This window comes from Bos mutus, chromosome 27 (assembly GCF_027580195.1).
Source record: "Bos mutus isolate GX-2022 chromosome 27, NWIPB_WYAK_1.1, whole genome shotgun sequence".
Classification (NCBI taxonomy): Eukaryota; Metazoa; Chordata; class Mammalia; order Artiodactyla; family Bovidae; genus Bos; species Bos mutus.
Window position 1 is genome coordinate 5261642 of NC_091643.1, and position 21189 is coordinate 5282830.

General features: G+C 47.4%; 1 protein-coding gene across 8 annotated transcripts in view; it reads left to right on the top strand.

The window, feature by feature from the left end:
- Positions 1–21189, top strand: part of RARB (retinoic acid receptor beta) — a 447193-nt gene that overhangs the window by 345088 nt on the left and 80916 nt on the right. The gene's annotated exons all lie outside the window — the stretch shown is intronic.

A 21189-nucleotide genomic window follows, 5' to 3' on the forward strand; every position in this document is an offset into this window, starting at 1 on the left:
TCTGTGTCTCTGCTGGTAACCCGAGCGTGTCCTAGAACCACATGGAGACCATTCCTCCGGCTTGACAGGAGGAATAAAGAGCTCTGCCTCTACTGATGAGAATAAAACGAGGCAGAGGCAGTAGAAATAATGCACCCTTTCTCAGAGGGGAGGGAGTACCAAACTTTTGCTGTTGAAGAAACATTTAGAAATTTGGCACATTGACACTTTTCCAAACTCGATTCAGCTTTTCTCCTTCCCACCACCCCCTCCTCCAATTATACACTTGATTAATTCAGAAGAGAACATGTGAATAGATTAAAAATGAGTGGTCCAGAATCATCCGCTTATGGGGCTTTGAAGTAGACGTGCTTTAACGCAGGCAGAGGGAATACAGCACCAAAAAGTCATTGCTTGTGGGTTCTCCTTGGTGCTTTCAATGAAGAGAGCAGGAACATGCCAGACCAATGCCCTGGCTTGGGCGGGTGTGAGGAAGAGGCAGGGGTGTGTGCCAGGGGGAACAATCAGTGGAATCTGCCCACCTGCCCTGCATCCCGTGGGGATCTCGTGGGGCCCTGGGCGGGGTGGTCTATGTGGCTCTGGAGATGCTGAGCCGCACACACCCGTCTACAAGTGTGGGGCAGAAAGCCACAGTTTGACAGTGGGGTTTGAAGACTCGTGTTGTTCAGAGGCTCTTGGATTTTGGAACTGGGACATGCGGCCCGGTGCCAGTGCAGAAGGTCCCTGGAGCCAGGAGGGCCCACACTGAGGGTGTGCAGCTGGCCGCCCAGCTCTCCCCTGGGAGCTGTGACTTGAGGATGTTTCTTGGTGGCCTGCCCAGCGTGTTCCTAACTGTGCCCAGGGTTTAAATGGGCTTTTCTACCTCTTGGGTTTCTACACTTCAGGGAAGACATCAGGGTTGGATCAATTCACTGGACTCAAGCCACCAGTATATTCTGTTCCAGGCAGTATCATTGGTTCATGGTGAACTTGTAACCTAGGCTGGCCCAGTGAGAAAGAGTTCAAGACTCATGCTCATGATCCATAAAAGAAAAAAAATGGTTAATTAGACTTCATCAAAATCAGAAATGTCTGCTGTTCCAAAGACACTGTGAAACTAATGACAAGACAAGCCACAGGTGAGGAGAAAATATTTACAAATCACATATCTGATAAGGACTTAAATGTAGAAATAGAAAACCTTTGAAAACTCGATGATAAGAAAGCAAATAACCCAATTAAAAAAAAACTAAGTAGTACTCTTCAAAAACGCTAAGATTCTGAAAGACAGAATGACTGAGACACGACAGCTAAGTGATCCTGAAGATGCTGGAGCAGAAGGAAACTATCCATAAAGGACATTATTGGGACGCCTATTGAAATTTGAGTACAGACCGTAGGTTAGAATTGAGTCTGCTTTAAATTTCCCGACTTTGATCGTTGCGCTTTTGTTATATGAACAAGAGAATGTTCTTATTCTCAGTATCTGCAACTAGCTCTCCATGGTTCAAAAGATAGGGTGTGTGTGTGTGTGTGTGTGTGTGTGTGTGTATGTAGGTGTATGTGTGTGAGACAGAGAAATGAGACAGAACAGAGAGGTGAAAAATATCAAACCTTATGAGTCTGAGTGAAGGGATACACCGTGAAGGAGCTCCTTGTACCATTCTTGCAACTTTTCAGCAAATTTGAAATTTTATCAAAATAAAATTACTAAAACAAAAGACTCATGCTTAGAAGTGTCCTGCCTTCTGTCGCAGGTGCACGGGGAGACAGGTGCCCACAGGTCCTCTCAGCCCTGAAGGAGGTCAGTGACAGGTCAGAGCAGGCTCTGTGGATGGAGGAGTGGACAGACAGACAAACTCAGGCCCTGACGGCATCCCTGAGTTGCTGAACCAACCGCCCCTGGAACCTCTGCCTCCAGGTCATTTGGTGGTATCTGCCAAGAGGCCATCATGAAGGCCCTTGGGCTGGGCCCTCATTCATAATTAAGCTCCCGATGAGCAAGCATGGGGTCACCAGCCCCATGGGTACCAGATGGAAGCATCCAGCGGGCGGCATCCTCTGGGGGCTCGTCTGCAGGTGATGAGTCCACATTTCAGCAAGTTCCTTTGATCCCCTCTGGACTTCAGAGCTATCAAATGAAAAAAAGAAAAATCAATGAATGTTATGATATGAAAGTAATCTTTACTTAGTTCAGGCCCTAAACCCTACCACTGACGAGAAAAGAGTGATATTGCCCTGAAAGAAGCAGATCATTTTTATGTGTGTGCAAGACCCACAGGATGTCCCCTTAACTCCCTTTTTTGGTCTGACATTCTTTAGATGTGGATGTTACGCTGCAGTTCTGTGGGGGAATTTTGGTTCAGACTACAATTATAAATGAGTAAGGCAGCTGTGGACTCAGGGTAAATCGGTACTTTTGCCTTTATTTTGTGTGGGCTAGAGACCCATTTCCTGCTTACATTACTTAAAACCCATATCCTGCTGCTCTGTAAAAACTGGCAGGTCAGTTGCCAATTTAAAAAAAAAAAAAATAATAATGTTCACACCCACAGGAAAACTCTAGTTTCAACCCTCAAGGAACTTATCACTCTAATTAGTTTGAAAAATATAGGAATGGGAAGAAAATGGGATCGTTATGCCCGAGTATACAAAAATAAATGTATTTTCTTTAGAAGGAAATTGAAGGCGAAGACAATAAACACTTGGAGTATAGTGACTGAGAGTCTAATAGAAAATTTTAAAAGTTGAAATAGAAGGAAGCAGGAAAATAAGAGAATCGGTAACCAATTAGACCACAGTATCCGCAACTGAAATAAACCCAGAAATCATAGAGACTCTTGGGATGGTCGAGCTGAAAATGGATCTCAGAGATTGGTTTTCACTCACCCCTCTCCCTTGACACACAAGTATACCAGGGCCCAGAAAGATGAAACGGTCCTCCCAGCCATCCCCTACTGGCTGCAGACAGAGCCAGGCCCAGAGTTCACGGCTGCCACCTCTCCTTGCCACGCTTTCTTCACAGCACCAAGATGAGCTAGGCCTTCGGGTCTAGTTGTAGGTCTTGTCAGTTCACCAGGATGTTGCAGAACTCTTTGGACGCAAGGGACAGAAAACCCGGCTGAAACTTGCCATAAGCTCAAAAATCAGCACATGTAACGGGACTTTCCGGATACCATGACTGGATCCAAAGGCTCCTGTTTGTTTTAGGGGCATTTTCATTGTCCCCTTCATCTCTCCCAGCTGGTTTTTGTTTTGTTTTTGTTATTTTACTGGGTTGGTTTTGTTTCTGGGAAGCTTTTCCAAGTGACTAATAAAGATGGCCAACCAACAGCTCCAGCCAATAGCCTACCCAGCAGAAACACAGGGACCCAGATCCTGGGTGAAGGCAGGACTTGGGGGTGGGGCAGGGGCAGAGTACTGTGATTGGCTAGTTCTGGATCCGTGTCCATCCCTGGATCCCGCCCCCAGAGCCAGAAAGATGGGGGCAGAAACGATTTCATGTTCAGCATGAAGTATCAAGTCTTCGGCACTGTCCCCAGAATGTTCTTATTCTTGAATCGGGGGCAGCGGGTGGAGAAACCTCAGCATTATAGTGCTTGCTAACACAGACAAGGTGTTTTCCGTGTACCAGGCACGGCGTAAACTGCTCATAATATGTCATCCCATTTGATCCTCAGAGCAACCCTGTAAGATAGGTTAGTTTCAATTCCTCTCTCCCCCTGTTTTAGGAAGACGTGGACGTTGAGGCACAGAGAGGTTAATTTACTCTCGCCGTAACACAGTGGGTAAGAGGCAGCCCTGGGCTTAGGGCCCAGGGAGTGACACTGTGTGCCCTAAAAAGCAGCTTTGAAAACTCTGGATTTTATTACCAGTGGTTAATAAAACAGCAGTCACACTCCTTGCTGTGAATTAGAGACGTACGCCCTGGAAAATCATGTGCAAATTTAATTTTTGTAGATCAAATTTGGTTTTAAAAGTATAGGGGGGTGTACAGAGAAAGCCTTTTCTGCGTGTCCCGTCAGAAAAGCAAGGTTGTTTCTTTATTTTCCTGTTCCCTGAATGCTGGTGTGCTTACCTTCTATCTTCCAAGAGCTTTGTACAAGAGGGGAACCTGGGTTTTTTTTTTGTTTTTTTTTTTTGGCAGAAGAGTGGCTATTTGTCAGAGCATAGGATTTGAAAGCAGTAACAGCAAGGGGGAAAAGAAATCGATTTTCAGCCGCATTTGAAAAGTAGTACAAAAATTTATGAAGAACTTGGGGAGGAGGGAAAGGAAGTACATGACTCCAGCTTGAGTGATGATGAGCTTCTGCAGGTGGGTGGGAGGCTGGTGACCACGGCAGGCAATGCAGCAAAGCCCTAAAGTAAAAACCAGGGCGGGGGGGGGGAAGGATCAGCAGCAAATGGAGACAGAAGATTTGGGACTGAGAATGAGACATTCGGTCCAGACAAGCTTGTGTCTGGTGGGGAGGGAGCAGGCTTCAGCCCTGTTGCTTAGGGACCAGAAGGGAAAATGACAATGTGCGTTCCGGTCAGTGACAGAAAGCCCAGTGATAATTCACATTTTCAACCGTTGATCAGCAAAACTGAAAAAAGGGTCAAATAGAAAATGTTTTGACTCTGTGGGCCGTGTGATCTCTGTCCCAGTTCCTCGGCTCTGCTGCTGTAGCACAAACACAGCTGTTGCTGCTGTTATTTAGTCGCTCAGTCGTGTCCAACTCTTTGGAACCCCGTGGACTGTAGCCCGCCAGGCCCCTCTGTCCACGGGATCTCCCAGGCAAGGATACTGGAATGGGTTGTCATTTCCTCCTCCAGGGGATCTTCCCGACCCAGGGATCGAACCCCTGTCTCTGGCATTGGCAGGCGGACTCTGCCGCTGAGCCACCAGGGAAGCCTAATCACAGCTACAGAAAATATATGAGCAGAAAGGTGTGGTTGTGTCCCCATGCAGCTTTATTTACTAAACAGGTGTCCGGTGGGTTTGGTCTGGAAGTACTCCTGCCTTCCTGGCTCCCCCAGCGGTCAGCCATGCCGGCTGCTCTGCGACCTCAGCTTCGCGCCCCCTCCCCGCCACCTGCTTTTCTCCTGTGACGGGTAATCACTTAGCTTCCAGCTGCGCTAGAGCCTCTGGCCCTCGAGCCTCTCACAGCTCTCAGCTCCTGCAAAGGCTGTGCCCTGTAGTTAGGTTTTCACCCCCTTCCCCATCCGAGGAACCCCAGAAGCCTGCTGAAATGTTGCTTCCTCCCTGAAGCCCCCCACACGCTCCGTTCTCTCCCCTGTGCTCCAGGGTGGGGAGGCTCTGTACAAGCCTCTAGGAACCACAGGCTATTTTGTTATCCCATGAGGCTTCCTGGCTTGATTATAAACCCCTGAGAGGCGAGCGTCCTGTGCTCCTTACCTTATAGCCCCAGAAGCTAGCACGATGCTTGCACAGGGAAGTCAGGTTGTCAAGGGGCTTAACTGTGGCTGTACTGAGAGACGCCCTGGCCTCTGCGAGCTGTCAGCCACAGAGCCTTTCTGGATAAAACTATTCAACTGTCACTCACTCACTCCTCTGCCCCGGGCCCAGAACAAGACACACACCTTCTCCAGGGCTGTGTTCTCTACCTAGATGAGCAAAGCCTTGCTGCTGACTGACCACCTCGGCATGGTCTGAGAAGGGATGCTTTTCCTCCTGTTCAGAGACTGGTGTTGCTGCCATCAGCTTCCTCTGTCTGGTCGCCTTCCCTGGCAGATTTAAAGTTTTTGTAGTGTGTTCACTGGGGAAGACCGTCGAGCCGAGCAGGCATCGCATGTGACCGTGCATGAAAAACGCAGGGAAGGTGGGAGGAACTGGGATGGATGGGCAGGGGGCAGGCTGTGGCTCCCTTTTGCCAAACCTTGGTAATGCTGGCCAGGGTTCTTGGCCTCCTCAATCAATAGATATTGATTAGAGGCCAGACAAGAAATTCAGGCAAGGTTTTATTGGGGTCCCTGCTTCATAAAGGGTAGTGAAAACAAGTAACAGGCTCCCTTGCTCACTCCCTGAGCAGGATGGGGCAGCTGGTTCCTTACATGAGGGATGGGGATGTGTCCTGGGCTTCCCTGGTGGCTCAGCTGTGAAGAACCCGCCTGCAGTGCAGGAGACCCGGGTTCAGTCCCTGAGTTGGGAAGATTCCCTGGAGGAGAGCAGGGCAACCCACTCCAGTATTCTGGCCTGGAGAATCCCATGGACAGAGGAGCCTGGCGGGCTACAGTCCATGGGGTCATAGAGAGTCAGACACAAAAGACCAACTAGAGAGGGGCGGGGGGTGGTGTGTGTCCAGGGGTCAGGCTAGAGGGCTGTCTTAGGGTCTGCCCGCCCCTTTGGTGGTGCTGAGTGCAGGGGCATGCGCAGTTCCCTGCTTCTGTTCCCGACTCTGCAGAAGTGGCAGTTAGGTTTTTTGGTCTCTCTGTATATCTTGTTGTCCATACTTTGCCCCAGCTGCTCACATATATGCAGTTGTTTTTAGTCCCTGCTGGTTTCTTTGTATTTTGTTGCTGGAAGAGACGTTTGTCCAGGGGCAAGCACAGCAGCAAAGGGTCCCAGGTCCCAGGCCGTCTCAGTTCAGTTCAGTCCAGTCACTCAGTCACGTCTGACTCTTTGTGACCCCGTGGACCACAGCACTCCAGACCTCCCTGTCCATCACAAACTGCCAGAGTTTACTCAAACTCATATCCATTGAGTCAGTGATGCCATCCAACCACCCCATCCTCTGTCGCCCCCTTCTCCTCTGACCTTCAGTCTTTCCCAGCATCAGGGTCTTTGCAAATGAGTCAGCTCTTCGCATCAGGTGGCCAAAGTATTAGAGTTTCAGCTTCAACATCAGTCCTTCCAATGAATATTCAGGACTGATTTCTTTTAGGATGGACTGGTTGGATTTCCTTGCAGTCCAAGGGACTCTCAAGAGTCTTCTCCAACACCACAGTTCAAAAGCATCCATTCTTCAGCGCTCAGCTTTCTTTATAGTCCAACTCTCACATTCATACATGACTACTGGAAAAACCATACCTTTGACTAGATGGACCTTTGTTGGCAAAGTGACGTCTCTGCTTTTTAATATGCTGTCTAGGTTGGTCATAACTTTCTTTCCAAGGAATAAGTGTCTTTTAATTTCATGGCTGCAGTCACCATCTGCAGTGATTTTAGAGCCCCATAAAATAAAGTCTGACACTGTTTCCACTGTTTCCCCATCTGTTTGCCATGAAGTGATGGGACCGGATGCCATGGCCTTAGTTTTCTGAATGTTGGGTTTTAACTGTCTCATTGGTGGTGAAATTGCTCCCAGACAAAAGGCGGGGATCCAGGGACAGGCTGGACTTGGGGGTGGAAATGGAAGATGCTAATGAGCCTGGGTGAAGATGCATGAGCTGTGATGAGGGGGTTTGTGGTCCTGGTGCCTCCACTGTGTGGCAGGTTCCATGGGCCTCCGGCCTGTAGGGTGGGCGCCCTCCACAACGGCGTCATGGAAGGTCCTGAGGCCACTGCCCCCTTCTGTTTCTTCTTCCCTTTCTTAAAACCACTGGCTGGTAATTTTCAAAGGAACCTATTTACATTTTCTTTGAGCTTATATTTATGTAGTCCATGCCTTTGAGGGGTAGGGAAAACGCATCTTTGATTTTGTGTGAGAATGCTATTCAGTATTTATTTTACAGCTTTTTTTCCCTAAGACAGTTTCATAAGTGTTTTTGCAAAATAGAGAGATTGAATAATCTCTGAATTTAAGAGTCCCTAACCATTCATTGACAGCTTCTCATTTGGAGCATATTGAGATTAAAAACAGCTTTTTATAAAGTCTCTAAATTCCAATTTACACTTTAGACGTGAATGTCCCCGTGGGTGGATTGAATGCAATAAATGGACTTTGTACGGACACTTAAGACACTTCCAGGAGAGGCTCTGGTTGTCTTCTGTTTCCATCATTTCCCCTTCAGTGTTAAAGCTACGTTAAAACAAACCTTTTGGATGAAAGGCTCTTAACCTTGGTTAAAATCACTTTTCTTGGTGCACAAATTATATGGATATGCTCATTGGTTCTATGGCTGAATTTTACGGGCTTAATTATGAAGAAATTCATATTGTAGGTTGCCCCATGTACATGGAAAATTACATAAAAATCATCATCAGGGCACGCGAACGTCTTTCTAATTTCGGTTTATTTCTTCCTCTGTTCCCGGGCCCCAGCCTGTTGCTGCGTTTCCGAGGTTCTGTTCTGTTCAGCGGAGATGGAGCTCTAGCCCCGCCTTCTTGCTTCACCCCACCGCACACAAATCACCCCAAAGCACCTCCCCGGGGAAGTTAAGGAAAGACTGAAACTTTTTTATATCTAAAAATGTCACGGAAGCTGGGACGTAAAAACCCGCTGCCCCATTCCACTGGCCACAGGCTCCTGTTTGCCTGCATCTGCCCAGGACCCTAAAACCACAGGGGATTCCGTTTGGGCCCCGGCAGGCTGGGCAGTCTGTGCCGCCGTGGGGCTTGAAAGACTTCTCTCCCCGCAGCCTCGCAGAGCCTCGCCTTAGACAAACGAGAAACTCCCATCACTCGGCGCATGGAGCGGCGATGGGGGCTGAGCTGGGCCCGCGAGCCCTCCTGTCTGGGGCAGGGCCGAGCTGGCCCCCGGTGTGCGCGGCCTTGCAGGCGGTGGGTCTCGTGCCTGGGACCCCGCCCGCCGCACGACAGGTTCCGGGTCGGTGCTGCCCGTTCCTCGGAGTCTCCCTCCGCTGCTGACACTGGCTCTGTCCTGTCCTGCTGTTGTTGCTGCCACACCTGGTTTTTGTTTTTTTTTTTTTAATGCTATTTAGTTATTTTTGGCTGTGCTGCATCTTCATGGCCGTGCGTGCGCGGGCTTTTTCTCCAGTTGTGGCCAGCAGGGGCTACTCTAGTCGTGGTCTGCGGGCTTCTCGTCGCGGTGGCTTCCCCTTGGCGGAGCAGGGCTCTAGGGCGTCCCGGCTTCAGTAGGTGCGGCTCTCGGGCTCTAGAGCGCAGGCTCAGCAGTAGTGGCGCACGGGCTTAACTGCTCCGTGACATGTGGGATCTTCCCGGACCAGGTCGAAGCCGTGTCTCTTGCATTGGCAGGTGGGTTCTTTAGCATCATTACCCCTTTAGTGTTAAACCTGCATTAAAACCAACCTTTGGATGACTTAACCACTTCCCTGCGCCACCAGGGAAGCCCTGGTTTTGATTTGGATAAGCACAGCCTTGGGCCTCCTTCGGGACAGAAGTGAAGGTGGGGAACTGTGTTGAGGTGTTTGTATAGCAGGACAGTGCAGATGGAAGCCCCACACGTTGCCTCGTCACGTTAAGGGAAAAAAGCTTGCTGACGAAGTTTCTAGAATAAAAGTCCGCCTTCCTTGGCTGCTGTGAACTTGGAGGCAGGTAGCTCATCTGCCTGGAGATGCATGAGGGCAGAGAATGAGACAGGGTCCTGCTGGCATCACGGAGCCCTGCTCCATGGGGGAAGCTGAAGTGTTAGAAAGGAGGCCTCCCTGCTCATCAGCTCAGGGTGCCGATGCTGGCCCGGGCGGTGCGGAACCGAGCCGAGTCCCCAGGGAGGCAGGGCCCCCTCCCTCGCGGCATCCCCCCTTTTCCGCCCACATGGCTCCTTCCATCTCTCCGCATCCTTCATTTGGGTCTCCGTGCCTGCCTTCCCCTGGACCCATTATCTCCTTTTTCCCAGCTAGACCTTATCACCCTTCAGGCTGTTTATCAGCACGGCTTTTTGCCATGAGCCATGCGGGTGATACGGGCACAAAGTGCTTTACCAAGAGCCTCCCAAGACAGGGTCAGCCCCCATGTCCTGAGAGGCGGAGAAGCTAAGGCCTGCCCAGCTCATGGTGCTGGCTTCAACCCACAGGTCCCGTTCCAGTCCCGCAGATCTTCTCAAGCTTCTCTTTGCTCGGTGGTAGTGGCTTAGTCGCTCAGTCCTGTCCGACTCTTGCGACCGCATGGACTACAGCCCGCCAGGCTCCTTTGTCCTTGGGATTCTCCAGGTGAGAATACTAGAGTGGGTTGCCATTTCCTCCTCTAGAGCATCTTCCCAACCCAGGGATCGAACCTCGATCTCCTGCATTGCAGACGGATTCTTTACCAGCTGAGCCGCTGACAGTCAAGTTCTTTTGCAAGTTTAATGTTACCAGGTTTTCCGTGTCCTCACCCATCTTTGCTGCCAAGTCTCATATTCTGTCATTCACATATAAGATTTGATTTGACGTATGCACTGGTTTAATGTGCATTTCCCCTGGTGTAAACTCTGCCCAAGGTGATGTGAGACATAATTTAGGAAATACTGAATACATAATTTAGGAAATCAGATCATACAGTGACAAAGTTATTTCCTTTTCCATCAATATTCATTCAGCCTTTTCATTGCCAGTGAGAAGGTCTCAGGTTGATGCTGATACTTCCTTGATCAACTCCTCATGAACCTTCAATACTCCCTCTTTTTAACAGAGAGGACAGACTCCTGTCCTTAGTTAGAAACCGTATTTGTTTCAGAGGTGTGCAAACATTCTTAGGTGGCCAGATAACACTTACTTGAGGCTTTGCAGGCCATTGGGTGTCGTTGCTCCTGCTTTACTGTTGCCCCATGAAAGTTTCATGAAGGAGCCTGGCTTTGTTCCAGTAAAACTTTATTTAGTAAAACTTGATTACAAGCAAAGGCAGTTGACCTGAAAACGCTGTTTACTTATTTTTTTATTCTTATCTCCTATTTATGGCCATTGCTACTACTTTCCCCTTTATATTAACAGTAGTAAAATCAAATTCTCTAAAATCTGTCTCACCAAAAAATTAGTTTGGATGGAACTCATCAGAGCCTGCTGGCCTGTGAGCGTGTGAAAAACCTGAAGGTAGTCAGGACCGCAGCTGGAAAAAGCCTGGTTTTCTGAGCCAAGCGGTCAGGTGTTGCTGGACAGGAATAGAGCAGCATCTCTCCAGAGCCTGCGCCTCGCCTGGGGGTCTGGACCCCCCGGCCTGCCTCTGGCCTGCCCCCACCCAGCCCTCTCCCCACCCCGAGCTGCCCGCATGTGGAGGGTATGGGTCCTGCTTTGCTTGCCTCCTGGGTTCGTCCTGTCCTGGTGCCATGAAGGGTGGGTCACCCCTGGATCTGTGGGGCGGGCTTTCAGACATCCAGACTGCCTGCAGCGGGAGCAGGAGAGGCCAGGCAGGCCTCCAGGGCAGTTTGCTTGAGTCCCTGCCTCATGTTCGTTTATCTGTTTCTGGCTGAGCTGGGTCTTTGCTGCTGCGTGGGCTTTTCTCTGCTTGTGGGAGCAGGGGCCATCTCCAGGTGCGGTGTGCAGGCATCTCAGGCTGGTGGCTTCTCTTGCGGTGGAGCAGGGCTTTGCGGGTACCTGGTCTTAAGGAGCTGTGGAGCGCGGGCTTAGCTGCTTCTCGACACGTGGGATCTTCCCATGCCAGGGACCAAACCCACGTCCCTTGCATCGGCAGGTGGGTTCTTACCCTCCGCGCCACCGGGGAAGCCCTGTGTCCCTGCGTCCGAAGAGCGGTGTCGTGGGGTTGGAGGCACAGACCCAAGGCAGCTGGGGTTCGGGTCTCAGCCCCTTCCTGCTTGGCTCTGCGCCGCTCGGGCAGGTGGTTCCTCTGCTTCTGCGGTTTTGCCTGTAACAGAGAAATAACCATAGTGTCTCCCTCTCACGGCTACTGTGAGGAACAGATGGATTAACCTGCGGCAGGGGCTAAAGACATTTCCTGGTAAGTCTTAGCCCCTGTTCCTGCTGCCCCTGCTACGATGAAGGCTCCGCCTGGCCCCTGGAGCACAGCCCATGTGATCCTCAGCACGGTCCTCAGTGACTCTACAGGACAGCTGGTGCTCCCGGTCCAGCAGTCCATTTACCCAAAACAAGAGGTGCCTTCAGTGGGACATCTGTCTTTGGGGCTCAGACCCAGCCCCCACAAGCAGAGAGCTGGCACTGAGCTGGGGGACCCCACGCCAGGAACCACCGCCCTGCACCACCTGTGGACTCCCCCACGTGAAATCAGGGACTGTCCACGCAGCGGCCCGGCCTGCAGCCTGCCCACTCTGGTTCTCATCCTGCTCCCCAAAGACCCCCGAGTGATCTGCCTCAGGCCGAGCTGCCCCCCGCCTTCCTCTCCCTCGTCCTAACCCACCGCCCCACTAAGTGAGCCCCCAGCCTCCTCCAACAGCAGAGCAGGTGGGCACGCTCACCTCACCACGGTGTGACATGCCACAGACACTTGAGTTCAGTGACTTTCAAAGTCAGACTTGTTCTGAGTTCAGAAGGTAGGGGGGTGTGAGAGACAGGCGGCAGGTGTTCCCTGCAGGGCTGTGAGCACCCTGAGGGCAGGTGCAATCTCTTTCCTGTTTGGGTCCCCAGCGCCTTGTACTGAGCAGCGAGTTCTGGAATGCGTTGCAGGCAGAGGGTGCTTCAGAAGTGCGGATTCCGAGTCAGGACCTTTGATCTTCCCAAGAGATTGGAATCAACATATTGCTGTATTGAGCCTGTTGTTCTCCCTTCCGTTTCGCTCCCTCCGCTAATTCGCACCCTGTGAACACTAGCCTGTTGGCCCTTTCATGACATGACATCTTGATGTGATGTGTGCCGTGGTGGGTGTAACCAGATAGAGATTGTAAGTGGGTCCTAATGGAGATTTGCTCCCTCTCAGAACCGCGCACACATAGACACCACATTCCATCCAATCTATAACTTGTTAAGGCGCACTATAATTTTATGTACTGCTAAAAAGAAAACAGCACCAATTAAACTAAGACACAGCGAAGATGGTTAAGACAGGTGGCAGTTTCAGAGAGAGAGAGGGAGGGAAGCCAGATCTCAGTCCTGTAAGAAAAGAAAGCGTCTCACATTTGAGGCTGGAAATATGCTCTGTTTTCATCTGGAGCTGTTTTTCATCCTGCTTTAAATAGACACGGATGATAAAACCTCAGTGCCCAAAGACAATCCCCAGCACAGAGCGTTGGCTGAGTAAATATACAAGGACTTCTAAAATAGCTGGCAGAGAGCCCTTTGTTTGGAAACAAATGTGTCCCTGAAAATAGCAACCCGAGATTCGCCCGCTCAGCCCCTGTGTTCCGGCCGAGCGGGGCCCTGCTTTAAGTGTCTTCTCGGCGGCAGCAGTTCTCTGGAGGGTGGCTCCCTAAATTGCTCCATAAATCCACACACACCGCTCAGTCTGGAATTTGCCCTTCCTGCAGTGGGACTGCGCACTCACACCAGTCTGCCGTCGCAGAACATTAACTATCACAGTCAGGGTATCCCCTCCCATCCTTCTTCCTCTGATACTGGGAAACAAAGGGTTGCTTTGAGCCGATGAATGCGATTAATGAAGACAGGTGTCTTTTTAGTGGTGAGACCAAGGAGAGAATGCTGTTTCCTCAAGAGAAACAGCATCCCAAGTTTCTGTCCCAAGTTCACACTTGTTTCAACACTTCATTTCACAGATATAATGTCCCTCCATGATTAAAAAGTCTGATCGTCCTGTTTTCAAAATGATTTTCGGACAGAAACGTTCTGAAGTTGGAGGATGTGAGTCCTACCCCCTGTCTTGGCTTGTTTCTTCTGGTGGTGTTGGATAGCATCACTGAGTCAGACTTATAAACAGTGTTTTGGTTTAGCAACATTGTTTAAATCTTAAAATAGAACAGAGGGATTTCGCTGGTGTTTGAAAATGGACCCACTTAGGAGGCGCTCATGATACAGCACTTCCAAGAAGAAGATAAAACTTGCTTTGAGTAAACTCTGTCCACTCTGGGACTTAATGAGGACAGGCAGAAAATCAAGTGCAAACTATAATGCATGAAGGATTCCCGCATTGTGTCCTGAAAGTGTGGGGGCACAGCCCTTGAGCAACTTTGAATGGAAGCTTGGCTGTGGCTTCCCCTTGAACTTGGAGCTCTCAGAGATGTGAAAACACGCAGCTCCTAGTGGGCTCCTGACCAGGGAAGGGAGACGTCATGACCTTGTGGAGCCGAGCCAACACTTGGAGATGACCGTGCCTGTGTCTCCTGGATGATAACAGGATCTGGGGCTACAGAACACAAAGCCCAGTTTGTTTTTGCAAATAGTGCCTTTTGTGTGGCTCTCTGAGTTCCTTAATTTTATGTCCATCAAATTGAAATGTGGTCCTTTACCAGAAAGGCTTATACCCTAATGTTCACTGAAGTATTATTCACAATAGCTGAGACGTGGAAACAGCCTGTATGTCCCTCAACAGAGGAATGGTAAAGATGTGGTACATTTATACAGTGGAATACTACGCAGCCATTAAAATGAAATAATGCCATTTACCACAACATGGATAGGCCTAGAGATGATCATACTAGGTGAAAAATATATGATATTACTTATATGTAGAATCTAGACTTTTAAAAATTAAAGAAGTGAACTTATTTTCAAAACAGAAACAGACTCGCAAATTTTGAAAACCAACTCTTGTTACCAAAGGGGAGACGTGAGTGCGAGGGGGGAGATGTGAGTGCGAGGAGTCAAGCAGGAGCTTGGGGTTAGCGTATGCACACTACGGTATACAAGACAGTCAGTCAGGACCCAGTGCGCAGCACAGGGACGCTGCTCAGTGTTCCGTGATCCCCTCTACAGGGAGAGACTCTGAAGAGGATGAACATGTGTGTGCGTGTTCCGGAAGCACTTTGCTGTCCACCGGACACAAAGCCAATCCTGGAAATAAGTTATCCTCCACTACATTTTTAAAAAGGAAGACGATGACTCCTCCTCCCTTTAACACATCACCATTCCTTCAGGAGCTGTTTCGCCCTCTCTGCCTTTTGTCTTCTCCTCTAACTGGGGACCTTTTTCAGTTGCAGCTCTGAACTCTTCAGGAGCTCCGGACATGGGGTGTTACGCTGACTTACTCTGAGTTCTCTGAGGATGGTTATATCACACCTCTAATCTCATCAACCCAACTGACTGGCTTTTCCCTTTGGTGCCACGCACTGCAGATTAATAGCCCGTGGATCCCTTTACAGCTTGTTTTGGAAAACTTATTTCAGCCATCAAATAATAAACAGCGCAAGAAGAATTGTTATTTTTTAGTAGTAAATTATCAGTGTGTGTGTGTGTGTGCACACCTATAGCCCAGCAGGCTCCTCTGTCCATGAAATTTTCCAGGCAAGAACACTGGAATGTGTTGCCATTTCCTCCTCCAGGAAATCTTCCTGACTGAGTGGTCAAACCCATGTCTCTTACATCTCCTGCGTTGGTAGGCAGGTTCTTTACCACCTAATAGTGTCCGTAAATTTCTCTCAGGTATGTAATGTGATCAGAATGGGATTTATGAACCAGTTTATATTCTAGTGTAATAATAAGCTGCTATCCCTTTTTTCCATAATTAAAAAAAAAAAAAGATGTCTTTTCATTTTGAATCATCCATTAGAGGCCAATGGGACTTTCACTGAGAGTGGTTTAGAAAAGTTAACAAGAAGATACGGCTGATAGAATAGACAACTTGCGTTTTTTTCCATAGCTATCGAGTCATTTCTTTGTGAGGCTGTTCACATTTAAAGAAGTTCTGAGTTTACAGAAAGTCCATTTTAATTTCTTTGTCCTTTTTATTAGTTTTAAAAAATGTTTACCATATGTTAATGACAAAGGAGAAATACTAAAAATGGTAAATCCTTTCCTAATACCAGTTAGCAGAATAGGAGCAATTAATTCAGCTTCTGAAATTTAACTATAAAGAGATAGCATTTTTGATTTGGTATGTTGGTGTATTAAGCATTTGATTTAGGATATGGAATATCACTTTTAAGCATCAAAACTAATGAAGCTTCATTTCAGCAAAAAAGACAAATATAAACAAGCCCCAACCCTTTTTATAGAGATATAGTTCTCAGCGCCATCTTCAAGAACGCAAGGGAGTTTACAAGAACATTGTTTTTAAAATGATTGCATGTAAAAATTGCTAGACTGGATGGTGTCGACAATACGAACTATTTTTTTTTTCCATCTCATGTCTTTTTCCCCTCAGTCTTCTGATCATTTCTGTTTTTCTTTATCCTGGCCTGACATTACCATCATTATAATGTCTTCAAAAGTTCAGGAATGTATCTGACAGCTTGGTGTTGAAGTGGGCATTCCAGGAAAAGATAGGTAGGATCTAGCTACTATACTGTTTTAAAGCTACTGCTATTTCACCATAACCCAAAATACCCATATTTGGAAAGAGTTAACTTTTCATCATTATTTTAAGATTGATATTGCCAACACAACAACTAAAATAAAGGCATAAATTTTCCAAAAAAAAAATAATAAAATTAAGCCTAAAAATAATTATTGAGTAGGAAGATTGGGGATTGTGGTTGTAATACTATTTGAGTTCTATAATATTTCTTTAGCAACGTTTAAGGAAAACATGTGAAATAAAATTTTTTCTGATGTAAAAAAAAAAAAATTAAATTAAATTAAAAAATAAATAAAAAATAAAAATGATTGCAATTCAAGAGTAAAAAGACAACCTATTAAAAAGAGAGCAGTGGGGCTTCCCTGATGGCTCAGTGGTAAAGAGTCCGCCTGCCCACGCAGGAGACAGGAGGTCTGTCCCTAGTCTAGGAAGACCCCACGTGCTGAGGGGCAGCTGAGCCCACGAGCCACGCCTACTGAGCCTGCGCTCCAACAGAAGCCCACGCTCTGCCATGAAGGGCGGCCCCTGTCTCTGCAACCAGAGAAAAGCCCACCCAGTGACAGAGAGCCAGCACAGCCAAAAACAAAGAAATACGTCTTTCTAAAAAGTAGGCAATGGATTTGAGTAGACATTTCACCAAAGAGGACATACAGATAAATGGCCAGTCAGCACACAGGATGACACTCAGCGTGTTTGTTAGTCGTCAGGGAAAGGCACATCAGAGTCACTGAGTTCCCACTTCACACCCACGGCAGCAAGTGCTGGGAAGTTACGCAAAAACGTGAGGCATCTTACACTGCAGGTGGGGCTGCAGAGTGGGGCAGCTGCTTTGGCAAATAACCTGGCGATTGTGGAAAAGTTAAAGATAGCGTTACTGTATCACCCGTCACAGTTCTATTCCAGATGTGTACTCAGGAGAAATGAAAAATGTGCCCCCCAAAAACTCGACAGGATTGTTCATTGCAGCATTATTCCTAAAGAGAGTAAAGTGAGAGCAACACGAATGTCTGCTCACTGATGAAGAGACAAGACCAAAAAAAAGTGGTCTCCCCATGCAATGGAATGTTACTCAGCCGTAAAAAGGAATGAAGTATTGATACATGGTACAGCATGCTGACCCTTGAAAATGTTAAGTGAAAGAAGAAAGACACAAAGCCTCCATAATGTGTGAATTCACCTCTTAAAATGTCCAGAATAGGCAAATCCATAGAGACAGAAGCAAAGAAAAGATATCTGTATAACTGAATCACTTGCTGTCCACCTGAAACTAATTCAACACTGTCAACCAACTATATATGAATTAAAACACATTTTTTAGTTAAAAATGGAAACACAGAGACAGAAGGTAGGAGTGACCAGAGGCATAAGTGATTGAAGAGTCAGGAGTGGCAGCCAGCGGGTTTCTTCTTAGGGCTGGTACTGTGACAACTTTGTGAATATCTCAAAGACCACCAAGTCACACTCCTTAAAAGGTCGACTTTATGTTAAGTGAATAATATACCAGTTTTTTAAATGAAAGAATATTTTAAATGCTAGGTTAGCTGACTTAGGGGGAAATAGGAGGAGAAACCTTAGAGTCAGATTAACACACTGAGGTTCATGCAGCCTAGACAAGGCTTCCGGTCACCCTAGTGGAGTGCAAAAGGAAGCTGTCAGGGGCAGGGTCCTTGGCGTCCATGAGATGGAAACAGCCCGAGTCTCCAGTGACTTGGAGATGAACGTCTCCCAGGAGTCCTTCTAAAGAGAGCCCCGGGAGGCATCTTAGAATGTCCTTGACATTTCTCATTGCTCTTCCTTGGAACATCCCTTCATGTAATTCAATCTCATCTCTTTTCCAAATTGGAATTAAAAAGGCATCAGAAAAGCAAGGGGATTTTTCTGATGTGATCGCCGAAGAAATAACTGGGCCGGAAATTGAAAGGAACACCGATAAAGACTCACACCAAACAAGGGTTGACTCTCCCCCTTGATCCACTTCAAGTTACAGCATTTAAAACTCTCTCCTTCAAATCTCCTTCAATTCTGGAGATCTCCTCGGTTTTGCTTCCCCGGTCGCTCCAGCTTGTGCTGTACAGTAGGTTTTTGTTGGGTTTCCATTTTAAACCTAGCAGTGTGGACATGACCTCCCCAAAGTCCCTAACTATCCCCCCCACCTCGCCCCCCAGCAAAGAAAATGAACTTAGCTATTTCAGTCTTTTTAATTTTAGATATTTCCTGGGTATGAGGTGATAACCTTACTGTGGTTTTAGTTTGTGTTTTCATGATCACTAATGACACTACATTACTTTTTTATTTTTTGGCCTTCATTTTTTTTTTAACTGGGATATAGTTGCTTTACAATGTTGTGTGAGTTTCTGTTGTACAACAAAATGAATCAGCCCTGCGTCTTTACATTCCCTCCCTTTTGAACTTCCCTCGCACCCCCCATCCCACCTCCTAGGGCGGCCCAGAGCGCCCAGCTGAGCTCCCTGTGCTGCAGAGCAGCTCCCCGCCGGCCGGCTGGCTCACGCCTGGGAGGTTACCCACGTCAGCGTGGCTCTCTCGACTCGGCCCTCCCTCCCTGTCCCCCGCTGTGTCCACACCATTCTCCCACGTCTGTCTCTATTCTTACTCTGCAAATAGGTCCCATCAGTACCATCTTTCTAGATTCCACATGTATGCATTAATATACGATATTTCCTTTCTCTTTCTGACTTCCTTCGTTTTATATGACAGACTCTAGGTTCATCCACACCATGACAAATGACCCCTTTTTTATGGCTGCGTACGTTGCTTTTTCATTTAACAAAAGCTCAATCTGTTGAGTTAGAAAATATAAAATAAAGCTGTGCACATTTTGGTCTCATGTTTGTAAAAACAAAGTTTGGAAGATAGTGCTGAAAATGTTACAAGCTCTTGTTATATTCTTGTGTGAACTTGTCTATAGTTTTATTGTTTAACCTCAGTACACATTTGTTAGTTGTGTGATAAAAGAAGAAAGATTTGGAAAAAAAAAAAAGGTTAATTCCTTAATTGATCAAGGTAGAACTTTCATTTTCCTAATTGTCTTAACACTTTAGGCTAAGTAAATAGAAATGGTTGAGAACATAGATATTAATACAGTTTTGCATTTGTCTGTTTCCCCAGGGAGAAGCAAATCTATTCCTATATATTTAGACGTCGTGATATCTAAGGACTGCATCCATATTTACCTCAGTTTAATAGGCTACAATCCAGAGGTCAGCAGACTTAAGCCTGTGAGACAAATCTGACCCGCTGCCTGTTTTTATCAATAAAATTTTATTGGAGCACGGCCACATCGATTCATTTACATACCACCTACGGCTGCTCCCTTGCTGCTACAGCAGAGCTGAGTAATTGTGACAGAGACTGTATAGCCCACGAAGCCTAAAATATTTACTGTCTGGCCCTTTATGGAAGGCGTTTGCCAGCCCTTACCGTAATCCATTCCGTCTCCTTAAATTTTCTATTGTAGTTCAAGCAGTGGTTACGAGAGCTTAGTTCTGTGCGAGACATACGTGCGGTTTGTGACCACACCTTCATTTCTACCCAGTTCATATAAGCCACTCACCAGTTACGTGCCTTGCAATCATGTCTTGATAGTTCAATAAGAACCACATCTAATTTCAACTTCAGATCGAAAATCCATAAACAGATCCTTCCCCAGCAGTACCCTCAAATCCTTTCATGTTATGTGCAGGAAAAATAAAAGTATTTTGTTCTGGATCGAAATGCAGCTAAACTCTTAAAGTCATGTAACTTTTTTAAACACACACAGATAACTTTAGCATCCAACTGGCAACTCTTTTAGATAAAAAGGAAGTGTAGTGACTGTGAATAATAAAGTAGCTTGATTTTCTTGGCTAGAAATTGGCTTTGAAAGCAGTTCTAGAAGGAGAGAGAGAAATTTGTTGTAAGCAGTGGCACCAAAGTTGGAATGGGTAGTGTTCCAGGATAATGGCCCTTGGTCTGAATGGTCTTATGTTTTAGATATGTATAATAGAGGATGAGATGGCTGGTTGGCATCACTGACTCAACAACGTGAGTCCAGGAGTTGGTGATGGACAGGGAGGCCTAGCGTGCTGCGATTCATGGGGTCGCAAAGAGTTGGACATGACTGAGCGACTGAACTGAAGTGAACTGAATAATAATTTTATTTATTTATTTTGGGGCACGCCGGGTCTTCGTTGCTGCGTGGGCTTTTCTCTAGCTGCGGGGAGTGGGGGCCACGCTCGAGTTGTGGTGTGTGGGCTTCTCGTTGTGATGGCTCCTCTTGTCGCAGAGCACCAGCTCTGGAGCACAGGCCGAGTAGTTGTGACGCACGGGCCTGAGTTGCTCCGCAGCAGGTGGGATCCTCCCAGGCCGGGAATCGAACCGGTGTCTCCTGCATTGGCAGGCTGATTCTTAACCACTGAGCCACCAGGGAAGCCCCATCCATCCATGTTGTATTAAACCCCATACATTATAAAGAATGAAACGCTTTAACATTTATTTCAACTCATGATAAACTTATCACCCTTCCTTCATCTTTTATAAACTGCCAAAGAGGAACTTAAAGCAAATACACATCAATAAACCAGCATGGTGTCCTGGACCATTTCACAGCTGCACTCAAGGCAGAGGAACACCGCTGCCTCTATTTTTCTCATCCGGTAACATGAAGACTTTTGTGTCGCTGTTTTCGTATCTTGTAACATGAAGAGTGACTGAACTGAACATGAAGATACTCATTCCTGACCTTTCTGAGAACAAAATGGCAGGAGTACAAAAAAGCTGTGAAAGTGACTTAAATCACAATGCCGGAGAAACAGAGAAAATATATATAATTGTGAGCAGTGTTGTGAGCCCGAGGCTGCAGAAGAACCTTTGTCTGGGACTCTCCTCATCAGACCAGGCCAGGGTATTACTGTTCTCCAGGATCACAGCTCCCAGGACACTCCCCGACCCACACAGTTCAGAGCCCACCTCCCGTGGAGAAATGCCCTGCGTGCATATTTCCGTCCCAGTGGAACTTCCCTGACCTACTTATTAACAGCTTGCAGACTTCGCTTCTCTGA